Source organism: Scophthalmus maximus, chromosome 5 (genome assembly GCF_022379125.1).
Source record: "Scophthalmus maximus strain ysfricsl-2021 chromosome 5, ASM2237912v1, whole genome shotgun sequence".
Taxonomy (NCBI): Eukaryota; Metazoa; Chordata; class Actinopteri; order Pleuronectiformes; family Scophthalmidae; genus Scophthalmus; species Scophthalmus maximus.
Window position 1 is genome coordinate 10,474,728 of NC_061519.1, and position 12,793 is coordinate 10,487,520.

A 12,793-nucleotide genomic window follows, 5' to 3' on the forward strand; every position below is an offset into this window, starting at 1 on the left:
TTCCCAGCAATGACTCTGCTTGAGGAACCGAATCCACAGCATCCAGTTCCTGTTATGAACCTGCGTACATATTGAGAGTGTGAAAGAGCCGGTGACACGCAGACATGGTAACTGCACTCCACCAGCAGCAGCACACTCTTCTTCGTCAGGGGCCCTGCTGTTACGTGACTTATTTCCTCTCTCTGTGCTGCACTGGTAGATCCAGAAGAGAAATCTAAGGACGAAAAAAATATATTTCAAGTCAGTGAGTTATTGGAAGTAATAATGGGGGGGGGGGGTCCCTTTTTAAGACCAGAAAGTGGATAAAAGCATGAGCTGAACTCTTTGGGTTATTTCACGGCTGCATTGATCCGTTACACAGCGAAAAACCGAAAAGAGTATTGATTGGACATGAAGCAGGAAAGGGCTTCAATGTCCTTTTTCCAGACATCTGTGGGCTCTCAGATGTCAGTGTGATAACAGGCAGAGCTTGATATAATGCCAGAGTGAGAGGGAGGAACGAGGCCTTCGCCTTAACACATTTCAGTCCGGACACTCACATCAAGGCTTTATCCATTTATTTCGAGGAGTCATTTGGAGCTCGGCGGTGCGGCTCTGCGCCTGAAACTGATTTAAAGGTGGCTTAACGCGCACTCTCTCCGAGCTCACGGGGGTTAGATCATTGGATACAAAACATTTGGATGATCTTGAACCCGTCGTGAGAAACGCCCTGAAAACGCCACGAGTGTAAACGTTAACGCAGGAGGAGGCAGGGAGGGAGTTGGAGGCCGTGGTGTAGCTGCAAGCGTCAGTGCTGAGCAGTGAGAGAGACATCTGTTTATATCAGCTGTCAGAGATTCAACTGTGGTCATTTACAGTAGGATATTCAATACGTTAAACATTAAAAAAAAGTCACCACTGACTGACAATACCTTAGTAGCCAAATGATTTCAAAGATTGTTGTCTTTGAAATTAAAGATCACCTGCACTTTACCCTCTTGTGGCTGAAATGCATATTACAAAAGACATGGACACAGCGAGAGAGCGAGAGAGAGGGAGAGATTTTTTATTTTTATTTTTAAAACACAATTTATATTAAGATTTACCAGAGAACATCACGGTCCTCTACAAATGACATGAGAAAAAAAAACCACACACAACAACAAAATAACTGAAAAAACTGAATAAATCAGGTCATAAAAACAGAGTGAAAGATGAGCTCTCCCGAGAGAGAGAGAGAGAGAGAGAGAGAGAGAGAGAGAGAGAGAGAGAGAGAGAGAGAGAGAGAGATTTTGATTTTTAAAAAACAATGTTTATTAAGATTTACCAGAGAACATCACGGTCCTCTACAAATGAAATGAAGAAAAAAAACCACACACAACAACAACAACAAACCAAAACCAAAAAATAACAGAAAACCAGAATGAATCAGGTCATAAACAGAGTGAAAGATGAGCTCTCCCTCCTTCACTGAGCACAGACGTGGTGAAACACCACTGGTTTAAAACCTCTTGTATGTCGCTCATCAGAGAGTGGAACCTGAAGTCCACTCTCACTCTGGCTCTCACCAGAGACACGTACAAGTGTGTCAGCCCGTGTCCGGACACATTCCCTATCTTGTCTTTCCTGCTTTTATTAATTTGACAATTTGGCCTGACCAACCACAAAAGCAACTGCCACTTTTTAGCATCTTGTTTTCCGTAGCCAGCACCCCCCAGTCTTTCCCCACAGTCGAAAAACACAGTTTTTAAAATGTTAAAAAGTCTGTGACAGTCCAGATAAGAGTGAATGATGGTGTCTGTGTGTGGACAGAATGGACATGTGGAGGACACAACGGGATTTATCTTGGACAGAAAGAGATTCACCGCCAGAGCCCCGTGGAGGATCCTCCACTGCAGGTCTCCGGACCTCTTGTTCAGTGGAGGCTTGTACAAGAGTCTCCACACCGGCTTGCTGTCCCGTGGTAGTCTTTCCTTCCACACCATGTCCTTCCTCTCACTCAGCGTCTTCCTGTGAGTGGCCAGAACACAGTTTCTGTACAAACCATTTCCAGTTTGCATGTGGAAATCAGCAGCAGTGTCCGGTGAGTCAGGATGATTTATTAAAAAACCAAAGGGTCGCCCGAGTCGGGGACTCCGGTTCCATTAAAATAGTCCCGCAGCATCTCCTTCTCCTCACTGTCCAGTCTGTTGTTCCACTCGTTCAGAATGGTCCTGGTGTGGCGGGCCGACCGCAGGCCCAGCAGGGAGGCCACTGCCTCCGTCTTTTGGAAACCAAATCAGTTCCGTCCCTCCAGCTCCCGTTAGTCTCTCGGTGAGTCCCGGTCTGCTGCCATCGCGGAGATCCAGCCGGGCCACCAGCAGGGGGGTCCATACATTTCAGTTTGTGCCAGAGGCTGGATGCTACCAAGTGAGAGAGAGAGACTTTTTTTAGGGAAATCTTGACAAATATATATATATATATATACACATATATGTATATATATGTGTATATATATATATATATATATATATTCCCCTGTTTCTTCATCTTTCAGGGCTTCCATGTTGAACCAAATCTTTAGATTTTTTGGGGGGGAGGAAAACTGCTTTGCTTCCTTGAAGGTGATCAATAATACTTTTGAATCTCAGCTCTCTACTGTGACTGACAGAGAACAAGCTTCTTCACCCACAAAGCCAGAGGGTGTAGCAGAACAGCATGAGTGAAAACTGCAGATGTAACTGCACAGCAGAGAGGCAGAGATGAAAATGTGAAAAATTCTAGGTCTTATCCAAACAACAGCCAAAATGAAATAAACGCTTTTCTGTAGAGACTTACACATCCTCACATTTTGGAATGTATCGAAATAATTTCATTTGCATCAGTACCTAACAGCAAGTTTGAAGCTGCTGCAAAGTCATTTTGAAATTCCCCTGGCTTCCTTGGTGTACTTCAGGTCTTTGGAAACTAAAATAAAGCAGGAGATAGAGTGGTTATAATGGCTTAAAAAGTCAATATTCATGCTTTCGGTTTTGACAAGGGGGTGAGTTTGCATTAGCTGAGGGTAAAAGGTGAAGAATTACACAGTTTAGCGCACTCCATTTAATTCAACAGCATGTGATTCTGAAACAGCTCGAGTGGAAGAGTGGGCAAATGTTTATGCGTTTAAGGACATAATTCATGTGTGATCGGCGGCGGCGGCCGTGCTGCTCATTAGAGTAAACATCACATCCGCCTCAGTAGTGGGTTGTTACAACTTCAGCATGGTGACAAATTAAAGAAAAAACTCTGGATGACACTGCCCCCGTCCATACGGCATAGGGAGTCACTGAGCGGTTTGATGAGTATGAAAATGATGTGAATCGTACGCCGTGGCCTTCACAGTCACCAGATCTGATCCCAGTCAAACACCTGTGGGAGATATATGTCTGACATGTTAGACGGTGCACTCTGCCACATCATCAAAACAGCCACTGAGGGAATATCTGTTGGATCTTTTTTTGTCTTTCTCCCCTCCGGTAAAAGTTCAGAGATGTACAGAATCAATGCCGAGGCTCAGTGGAGCTGTTCCGGCAGCGTGTGATGGTCCAAACACCTTAATAAGTCATTTGGGTGTATATGTGTCGGGTGTATTTGTCCTTGTTCCTGTTGTGGTTAAAGGATTCCGAGACCCAAATACAGTCGCACAACAAAGGCGGAGCTGGTGCATTTGAAGATATTTCAGACTCACAGAAGCTCCAGCTTTGCCTGACAGGCAGATGCAAACAGAAAAATCCAAACTCAAAAGAGCCTGTGAAACACAAGAGAACAGAGCGGCAGCACGGGGAAACACAGACCATGAACAGACAAAAGTGACAAACAGTGCAGGGAAACACAGGGAATAGATACACATGTTGGGAGGGACGAGACAAGTGAAACAGGTCGGTCATCTCAAAGGCAGGGAACGCACTGGGACAGGAAGAAAGACACATGAGGGTATTAACAAAATAACACAGGAAATGGGGCAAGAAAGTCAGTGCGGAGGGCAGGTATTGCACCAAAACAAATAGATTTATTAAATTTCTTGTGGATACTAAGAAAACATAATCTAGTGCATGGTTTTCTTTGAAAACTGAGAAATAGAATCCCCCCAGGACAGATGGTACAGACAAAAAATGTAGTGTTTGTAGAAAACCTTCAATATTATTAAAGGTCATAAAGACCCATTTTTCACACATATTTTCTAATCTCAGCAACACATTGCACAATTTGTCATATAGCAAATTCTGAATAGTTTTACTTTTTATACATGTTTATTGCACAGTTGCTCTTCCCTTGTACTTACAGTGCTTGCATTTTGGGGGGTTTAAATTAATTTGGCTTATCCTCCCCTTATTCATTTATTTTTCACTCTTTTTTATTCACTATTTACTATGTTTGTTATGCACCAATCACCAAAGCGAATTTCTTGTCCGTGAGAACCTACTCAGCAATAAACACGATTCCGATTCTGATTCTATATACAATTAGAAAGATTTGAAAGTTGTTATACTGAACTGTACAAATGTTGATATTAGATGAAGGATGGGTGCCCGTGAAACCAGTCAGTCAGCCATTAGCCAAGTCAAGCATATACTGTACCTGCAGGACCTAGTTCACTGACTCGTTAATTTTCTTCGCCCATCTGTTCCTTGTCTGGGGGCAGGGAGCCGGAGTCATCTCAGCATGCATTGCAGTGGAGGTGTTCAAAAGTGAGTGATGCTCAGAGCCGAAGAATCCCTAAACAGTACAAGGGAATGTACAACACCGGAGTTATTATTTCAGAACATTATTATAATCAGTAAGTGATCGCCTTTAAAAAATGGTTCCTGAAGATTAATCAAATGTACATTTAAATTTGAGATTTTAGGAATTCAATACAAAATAATATCTTATTAAACATTTGTTAAATTGTGATTTGGTGTCTCAATTTAATAATTCTGTTTAATTATTCTACCTTTAAAATATGACCTTTAAGTTATTCCTTTATGGCATATGAAAGCTACAAGATACTGTGCAAGATAAATTACATAAGATAAATTTCATTATATATTATTCCATTATTCAGTCTCAATTAACCTTTGACTTTGGGTAAGTTCAAGAAAACTGAAGAATTTGGTGATTATTGGTCTCTCCGTAAACAACCTCAGTAGTAGACTGTTGATTATTTATCTGTATAAAAAAGAACAATTAAATTTGTATTAAGTGACCTGGAAGTTTGTGTACAGTTTGTGGATGTGATGTGTGAGTAATAAGGGCTTGGTTTTTAGACATCTTTGAGGCTGGCAGAATGGCCCGAGACAATACACATTTCTTTCAATATGATTATACATTTTTTCATCTTGAAGTGAGAGAAATGATCAGGAGGAATAACAACAACCTCAGAGTTTGTTCATTTCGATATACCTGATGACGTGTTGTTGAAGTCCTGAAGGATCAGCACCTCATCATGAGGCAGCTGGGACCCTCTCTCAGACATGGCGGCGTGTAAATTTTGCAGATACTAGACCAGATGGGAGGGGTAATATATTATATCGCTCAAACGGTTTTGATTTCAAATACAGAGCCAGAGAGAATAGAATTCAAGGGCTGACAGCACTTGCTGCTCCCTTGAGGAGGCAGTGTGGGATTTAAACATATCACTCTGTGAAAGTAAAGATAAGGATGTCTCTAAGACTAATAATTCTTCTAATAGCAATATGTGATGAACACATATCCACAACCCGACAGATAGTGAGGTGTATTAAACATTACCCAAGTTTTGATTATCCTGCTGATGATGACATTAATCATCACAGACACTCTGAACAGTGCTCAGCTTGTTAGCGTTCAACACTCAGACGACATCCCATGATACCCATAACCAGTCGCATCTGAGGTTTTGAGTGAAGATGAGCAGTCGTTCATTACATAAAACCTGTTATCTGATTGGACAGTTATTAGGTTAGCTTCTAACTGGCCTATCAAATAATGCTGTGATGAAATATGCTTGTGACCTTCATTGTCATGAGCTCATTGTTTCTATTTTTCTCCTTCATAGAACTGTACAGTTAGTTTGACATCCTCTCAAAATGTAATGTACAATTATTTTGTCATATTCAGACTGTAGCTTTTTCACAGGCTCACACAAGCTGATAAAAAAAGGCTGTGTGAGTATTTTTCAAACATCTTTTCCCATACAACATGATTTTATCCAATAGACATCCAGATGGAAATATAAGCTTCAGGGGTTTCGTTGCAGGAAAAAACAATGATCAAAGGTTCTGTTGTTGTTTTTTTTCCAGCGGATATTTGTACTCGAGGCCCCGACACGATCTGCCCTGCGGGCTGGTGTGTTCCTCAGAGAGGACTGAGTTCAGAGTGGGGTTGTTCATGGAAAGACTGGTCAAGCTGAGAGAAAGAACTAAGAGAGGAGAGCAAAGCGATCATGCAACAAGTGTTATGTCACTTTAGCTGATGTTCGGTCTACGAAATCTTCCCTGGCGTTTTAAAAATCTGACACTCAGGTGAGTTCAAGTGAGGTTCAGAACCATCACGGACTTCCTGTCCCTCAAAGCATCCACATCAATCTCCTTCTCAATTCTCACAAAGACCCTCCATAAGCAGGACCCCTCCTACCTCTCCGCCCGTCTCCACCGCCACGCGCACCTTCCCACAGTCTCTGCTGAATTAGTGTCGGCCTCTTCTCGCCGCTATGATTCAGGAGTCAGCTCTGGACCTGACCGTGTGACAGGGTTTCCTCCATCGTTGCTCCCGTCCCACTGGAACATTAACAGTACAAAGCTTTTCACTACCTAGAACAGTATTTAACATTTGGTTTTAATGTCCCAAGTTATTTGTTGTACTGTTCATATATACTTTTATACACACTTATACTTTTGGAGTATTTATAATATTTGAAAATATTTTACTCTGTGCAAAGCATCTTTAAGTATACTTTAAGTAAGTGCTCTATAAATAAAATACATTGTCATTATTGTAATGTTTTTTACACAAGAGTCACGAGTTTGTCTCCTTCCAAATAAATTCATTCCAGCTGAAAACAGGTCTTGATGCATTCACATGCACTTAAAAATATTTTTTCTCAGGGGCATTTTTTATACTTATACAGGATTATTGATTTATGGTTTATTGGTTATGATTTAAGGTCAGCCGTTAGAAAAAAGCACAACCACTGCGTCCGGATCTGTAGTATAAATGGCGATACCCTGTACTGTGAAAGAGCTCATTTCTAAATAAATGTACCTTTCGATATTTTTGCGGCAGGAGCAGAGATTGAACATGGAGTCACCAATCGATCAGAGACTCCAGATCAAATTACTTTTCAATAACCAGAAGGCAACAAAACAAACCGAGCAGGAATCGCTCTCTTTGGATTTGTGCAAGTGACAGATGTCCTTTCACTGTTTCAAATCTTTGATTTCAGCGGGGAGGGAGGAAAGAGGAGGAGTTGTGAAAAAAAGAATTATATGACAAGACAGGCCAAAATCGACCATCTTTTCAATAACCCCTTTTTTCAAACCCAGTCAAAGATGACCTTTCTCAAGGACACACCTCCTATAGCCATATCAATACTACACCCTGTTTCCAAATAAAGAGAAATGTTATACAAAAAGATAAGTGTGTGTGTGTGTGCGTGTGTGTGTGTGTGTGTGTGTGTGTGTGTGTGTGTGTGTGTGTGTGTGTGTGTGAGTGTGTGTGTAATTTAACTATTGCCATCATTAGACAGGGAGTGTATTATGGTATTATAGTAGTGTAGTAGTTTTAAATCAGTAGTAGAAGAAAAAGAGCAAATGAGAGTCTAAAATACTACGAGACATAACGAAACCACATGGTGTTGGATTGAATGACCACCTTACTAAAACTCTTGCTATGGGACTTTTGTGGATTAGTGACAGGACAGATTTCAAAGATAAAATAGCCATTACATTTTCAAAAGATCATCAAAAATTACAAAGAAACCTTCTTTGAGGGGACGTCAAAACTCATATGAGCCAGAGAGTAATAGCTGCAATAGCTGAGTGTTACAACAGCAGATTTTCTTTTTTATATAATAATAGTTAATTTTGAAGCCAAACTGCTTATTGAGTTGGGTTTTTTTTTTTATAAGAGATGTCACATCTTGTTTTCTAATAGGGGGAGAAAAAAATATCAGACAATCTCAGCAAATGTTAAGGAAAATCGGCCATCAGTGTTCAGCCTCAGACACTCTCACACAGTACACTAGTCACAGGGCTCCAGGGAGATTAGGATTCATCCTTTGAGAACCATAAACCTTTGGAGCAAATGTAATAAATTGGCCATTTAGAAAAAGAAGAAGCTCCAGGCAGTGGTACAGTATACTGTACTGTACAGTGGCTGGGCCTGGATTTGCTGGGGGCTGTTCAGGTTAACTCATAGCTCCACCAACACAATAAAAGGCTCATTCTTTAAAAGATGTGTACATGTTTGTAAGAATAAAACATGATAAACAATTATGCGTTTATTAGTGAACTATGAATAAACTGCCCAATTTCTTCTAAGGGACCATCTGGATCACACCCCAGGATCTGGGAGTGTTCTCTTTCAACCACTTTTAGAGGAAACCATTTTAAGTGTCCGCTTCAATGGGATTTATTGCGGCAGTAATTATGGACCAATTGCTCCTTTTTTATTCGCCGGCACCATTTCTTTATTTAAACTCCTTCAGCGGCCATTTATAATTTCCTCCTTCCCCGCCCATGGTTTTATTGACAGCTCTGTTTGCCCATCCTTTCACGGCCACTATTAAAGAAACAGCTGTGGTCTGTATTTTCCACCGCCCGCATCAGCAGGGGACTGATGACAGTGATTGGAGAGAAAGGATTCGAGACAGCCGGGTTATAAAACCCACCGAGTCTGTAAACTATATTAAATTGTTATCCTGAGACTGAACGCCGTATTGTATTTGAGTCTTAATCTCTGGCTCTTTCTGTGCTGAAGTGTCTCTCGCAGGAGTTTCTCTTGACTTCTTATAAGCCGCCGTTCGACACGGAATTGAGCCCAATCCAGTAAATGGAAAATGCAATTATTGTGGCTTGAGATCCAGTAAAAAACAAAAAGCAAATAGAATTAGATCAAAAAAAGATGGCAACACAAAGTCTATTCAGCATATAGATGATGAACTCATAGGCTTATTGGCCCTCCTACAGAGGCACCTTTTTCTAAATTAATCAATTCAGACACTTTCAGTGATTTACCCGACAACTACTATCTGCTGTGCAAATATATCGGTCCATACAACATTTGAGTTTCTCACGAAGCAAAGATATTAACTGAAACATGGCAACAGCGCAGCAAGTTTTTTTCTATATCATGTAGTATAACGCCCAAAGAAAGCTCCATTATGATATTTGGCACTAAATCTTGAATTTGATTGTTTGATATAAGGGTTTCCATCTGGATGTCAATTGGATAAAATCATGTTGTATGAGAAACGACGTCTGAAAAATACTCAGAGAATTCTTTTAAAATATCAGCTTGTGTGAGCCTGTGAAAAAAGTGGGCAAAAGGAGGAGGGAAGAAGAGGAGGGGAGTGGAGCAGATTGATGAACATGGGATTCAGGAGATCCTTAACTGTCCACAGGGCTCATATAGTATACACGCAAACTATGACGTGTACTAGAAGTGTTGTTGTTGTTGTTGTTGTTGTCGTGGTCGTAACGTCACTATTCTCACAGCTTATGTTTGGCAAATCAGATTTAGCTCAACTTGCCGCATGCGACAGAAAATGCGTCACGTTATAAAAGTCCTCATCACATTAAACCAGCAACTTACGGTTTGTTTTGACGAGATGCAGGACTTCCGTGCGACCGTGGCCCCCCTTCAGAAGATTTGTAGCGCGGCCTGGAACTCCAGTGTCTTCTCGGAGACTTTGTACAACATGTCCATGATGATAAATCCAACACTGAATGACTTTAATGATAATTTGTATCACGTTTTTTCAAGACGTTAAAGGCTACTGCTGTTGTTCGCGGACTTCTAGCCGCCCGTTTTAGATCCACTTGACCAATCAGAGGCCCTGTTACAGACTTGTGCCAATCAGGCGCTGTGTTGTCGACTGGTGGAAAAAAACAAAGATTTTACACTGAAAACAGGACCTCTCACTCCTCCTGTTTACTCCTACTACTACCGACACTGTCACTGTCACTGCAGACAGGAACTGCTTTGCAGAATGGCATAAGTGACTTTTTGGGTTGAAAAATCGAAGGACTCATTTGTAGAAAAATATTCATAACTTTTGATTCACATTAGTAAGAATGTTTTGGATTGTTTTATCTTATAACCAAGGCTTCAAAGAACAGCTTTCAAAAGGGAAAAATCTTCATCATTGTTGTTTGGTGTGTAATTATAATGAATGTCTGTGAGATTCAATTTCCGTTTAGTTTTTTCTTTTGTCTTTATGGTCATATAACTATTTATACATTCATGTGATATCACTTTAGCATACATATTCTTTTAGCCTAAAAGGTTGTCCTGATTTTTTTTTTTTATAAAAGATTGGACCTCCATGTCACAATTTATTCCTGAAGGATGTTTGGGGTCCTGTAAACAGCTAAAAACGTGTTACCTGACATTGTTGAATCCAATATTATCTTTAGTGTCTTTGTTGATTTGATCAGATTCATATATATATATATATAAATTCCAAACAGAAATGCTATCATTAGCTGCTTCACAAGGAGATGGCTTTACAGGAGTAATAATGGAAACGTATACCGACTCTTGACAGTCCCAAAGTAAACGCCTTACGATTTAGTCACGTTACTTTTGGTTTTTGGATAAATATGACATTGTCTTAGTCATTAGCATGCTCATCAGGCTTTACAGGAATCCAGTCAAACTTGCATAATCATATTCGAGCTATGAAACACATAACATGATACCTTTATTTCACATTCCCAAAGCAGGATTACGGCTCCTCTTTATGACATCTATTCCAATTTCAGGATTATTAACTCTGTTGTCCAGCAAGAAGACACTGTGACGTACGATAAGTTTCAAGTATCATTTGATAGTCACAGTAAAGCCGAAGATTTGTTTTCCGGCACTGAGCAGAATTAGCGAACACAGTCAGAAAAAAACTGGTTATCTCTGTAATCGAGTAACGCTCCCATTAACATGCTCGCTCTCTGAAGCATCATGCAGACATAATCCCTTCCGTCACATTTTGATTACAGCAATGTATCTTTATACCGAGCTCATCACCATAAATTGAAATTCTGTACATCAGTTAGGCGAGTTGTTCTGGAACGTGAACCCCCTGGTGTGTTAATCTTTCAACGAGAAGGGTTTGATTCCTCAGCCGAGCCTTTTCCCTGTGGGATTACAAACAGTTTTTCCCCCCTCACACATCCCAAAGACATGCAGGTCAGGCAGAATGAAGAAAATGTTTTAATCGAATTCCGAGGTGTGCGTCTGTGTGATAGTCTGTGCAAGTGAGTTGGCTCAGTAATGAACGAATGATCTGTGAAGGTCGTTCCCTCTGAGCCTCTGAGTGAACATAAGCAGGGATGGAGAGAGAGGGTCCAGGTGATTTCTCCAGCAGGTGGCAGCAGACACACGTGTACAGTAGCTGCCTGGGATCTGTTTGTGTCAGTGCTGCTGCACAGGTGTTGGTTGTAGTTTCAGTGAAAAGGGTTCATGGCAGACCAGTACTGCCACGGACTTCTGGCAACAGTGTGGTGAAGAGCCTCAGGCGTGGCAGAGCCCACACTCCTGCACATGCAGCGCACAGGTACACTTCAATTTACCTGTGTGCAATAACTTATTTATCTACAATAACTGATTCAAAGTATTGAAAGGTTGAACAGGGAGTTCACTGCCGCACGATGAGAAGTTAAATATATGGCCTTGACATTCACTCCATGGGGAGTATATTAACATTTTGACTTTCTTTTATATGAAAATTGTCTGTGCTTCGATTTGTTAAGCAATGTCATGTATGATTTTTGTTGTTGTTATTGAGTGCTTGTGTTTTCAAATCCTGCATAACTTGATTTTTATGGGTGAATAGCTGCGTAGCGATCGTATCCTCAGGGCAAGTTCATTTGTGTATAGGGCATGTGAACCAAAGTGCTTTATTCAAGATATAAAAAGTATCTGTAAAAGCAACACAAGACAATGGAAGAAAGAAAGTGTATAGGCCTGTTTAAGATGCTCAATCCATCTGCCGCAGCGCTCTGTGCCGCGCAGCCATTTGCTATCACTTTAAATTCTGGTAGAGGTGCCCGAGTTTGCAAAGAAACCACATAAGTCAAGTCGGGTTTTGGACATATTTCGTAAGAAGCAACGCGCCTCACATCTGAAATATCTCTGTCAGACGGCTGCTGCAGCCATAAAAGTCACCGAGGTTAGGGAATAAATGCTTCACCTTTATCATTTTCTGTGAATATGCTGCAAAAAAGCTGAACAGTTACGCAATAGGTTTTATTGCATTCGAATATTTATCGCATCACACATGCATATTTTTTGCAACAGCACCGTATGCAGCGCATGTGATAAAATGAGTCAGAGTGGAATAAGAGGATCCTAACAACCTTAAATCATAATTGAAAACGGTTGCTTATGCATCGTACGACGTATGTTTGTGTCCCCAAACATGTTTTTAAATATTTAGAACGTGTATATGGCCTAGGCAGCTAATATAACGGGCAGTGATACACAGAGGGGCTTTGACTGCAGTGGCCCACGGGAAGCAAAAACCAACCAAGTCAGCAGGAACAGGGATGTGTACAGTACAGGCGCTGGAACAGGCCCAGTCCCACTAACAGAGCAGCAATAATGATACACCAGTGAA

General features: G+C 40.9%; 1 long non-coding RNA gene across 3 annotated transcripts; it reads right to left on the bottom strand.

Moving 5' to 3' along the window:
* Nucleotides 1-1,536: 1,536 nt before the first annotated feature.
* Nucleotides 1,537-9,976, bottom strand: LOC118311689. 3 transcript variants are annotated; one of them, XR_004794049.2, is made up of 5 exons: nucleotides 9,772-9,976; nucleotides 5,383-5,479; nucleotides 4,579-4,716; nucleotides 2,847-2,925; nucleotides 1,537-2,381 (listed from the first exon to the last, which is right to left on the bottom strand). It is a non-coding gene; the product is annotated as an uncharacterized LOC118311689 (long non-coding RNA). The 3 variants fall into 3 exon arrangements; XR_007030762.1 differs by having other exon boundaries at nucleotides 3,689-4,716; XR_007030763.1 differs by having other exon boundaries at nucleotides 2,847-4,716.
* Between the last annotated feature and the right edge of the window lie 2,817 nt (nucleotides 9,977-12,793).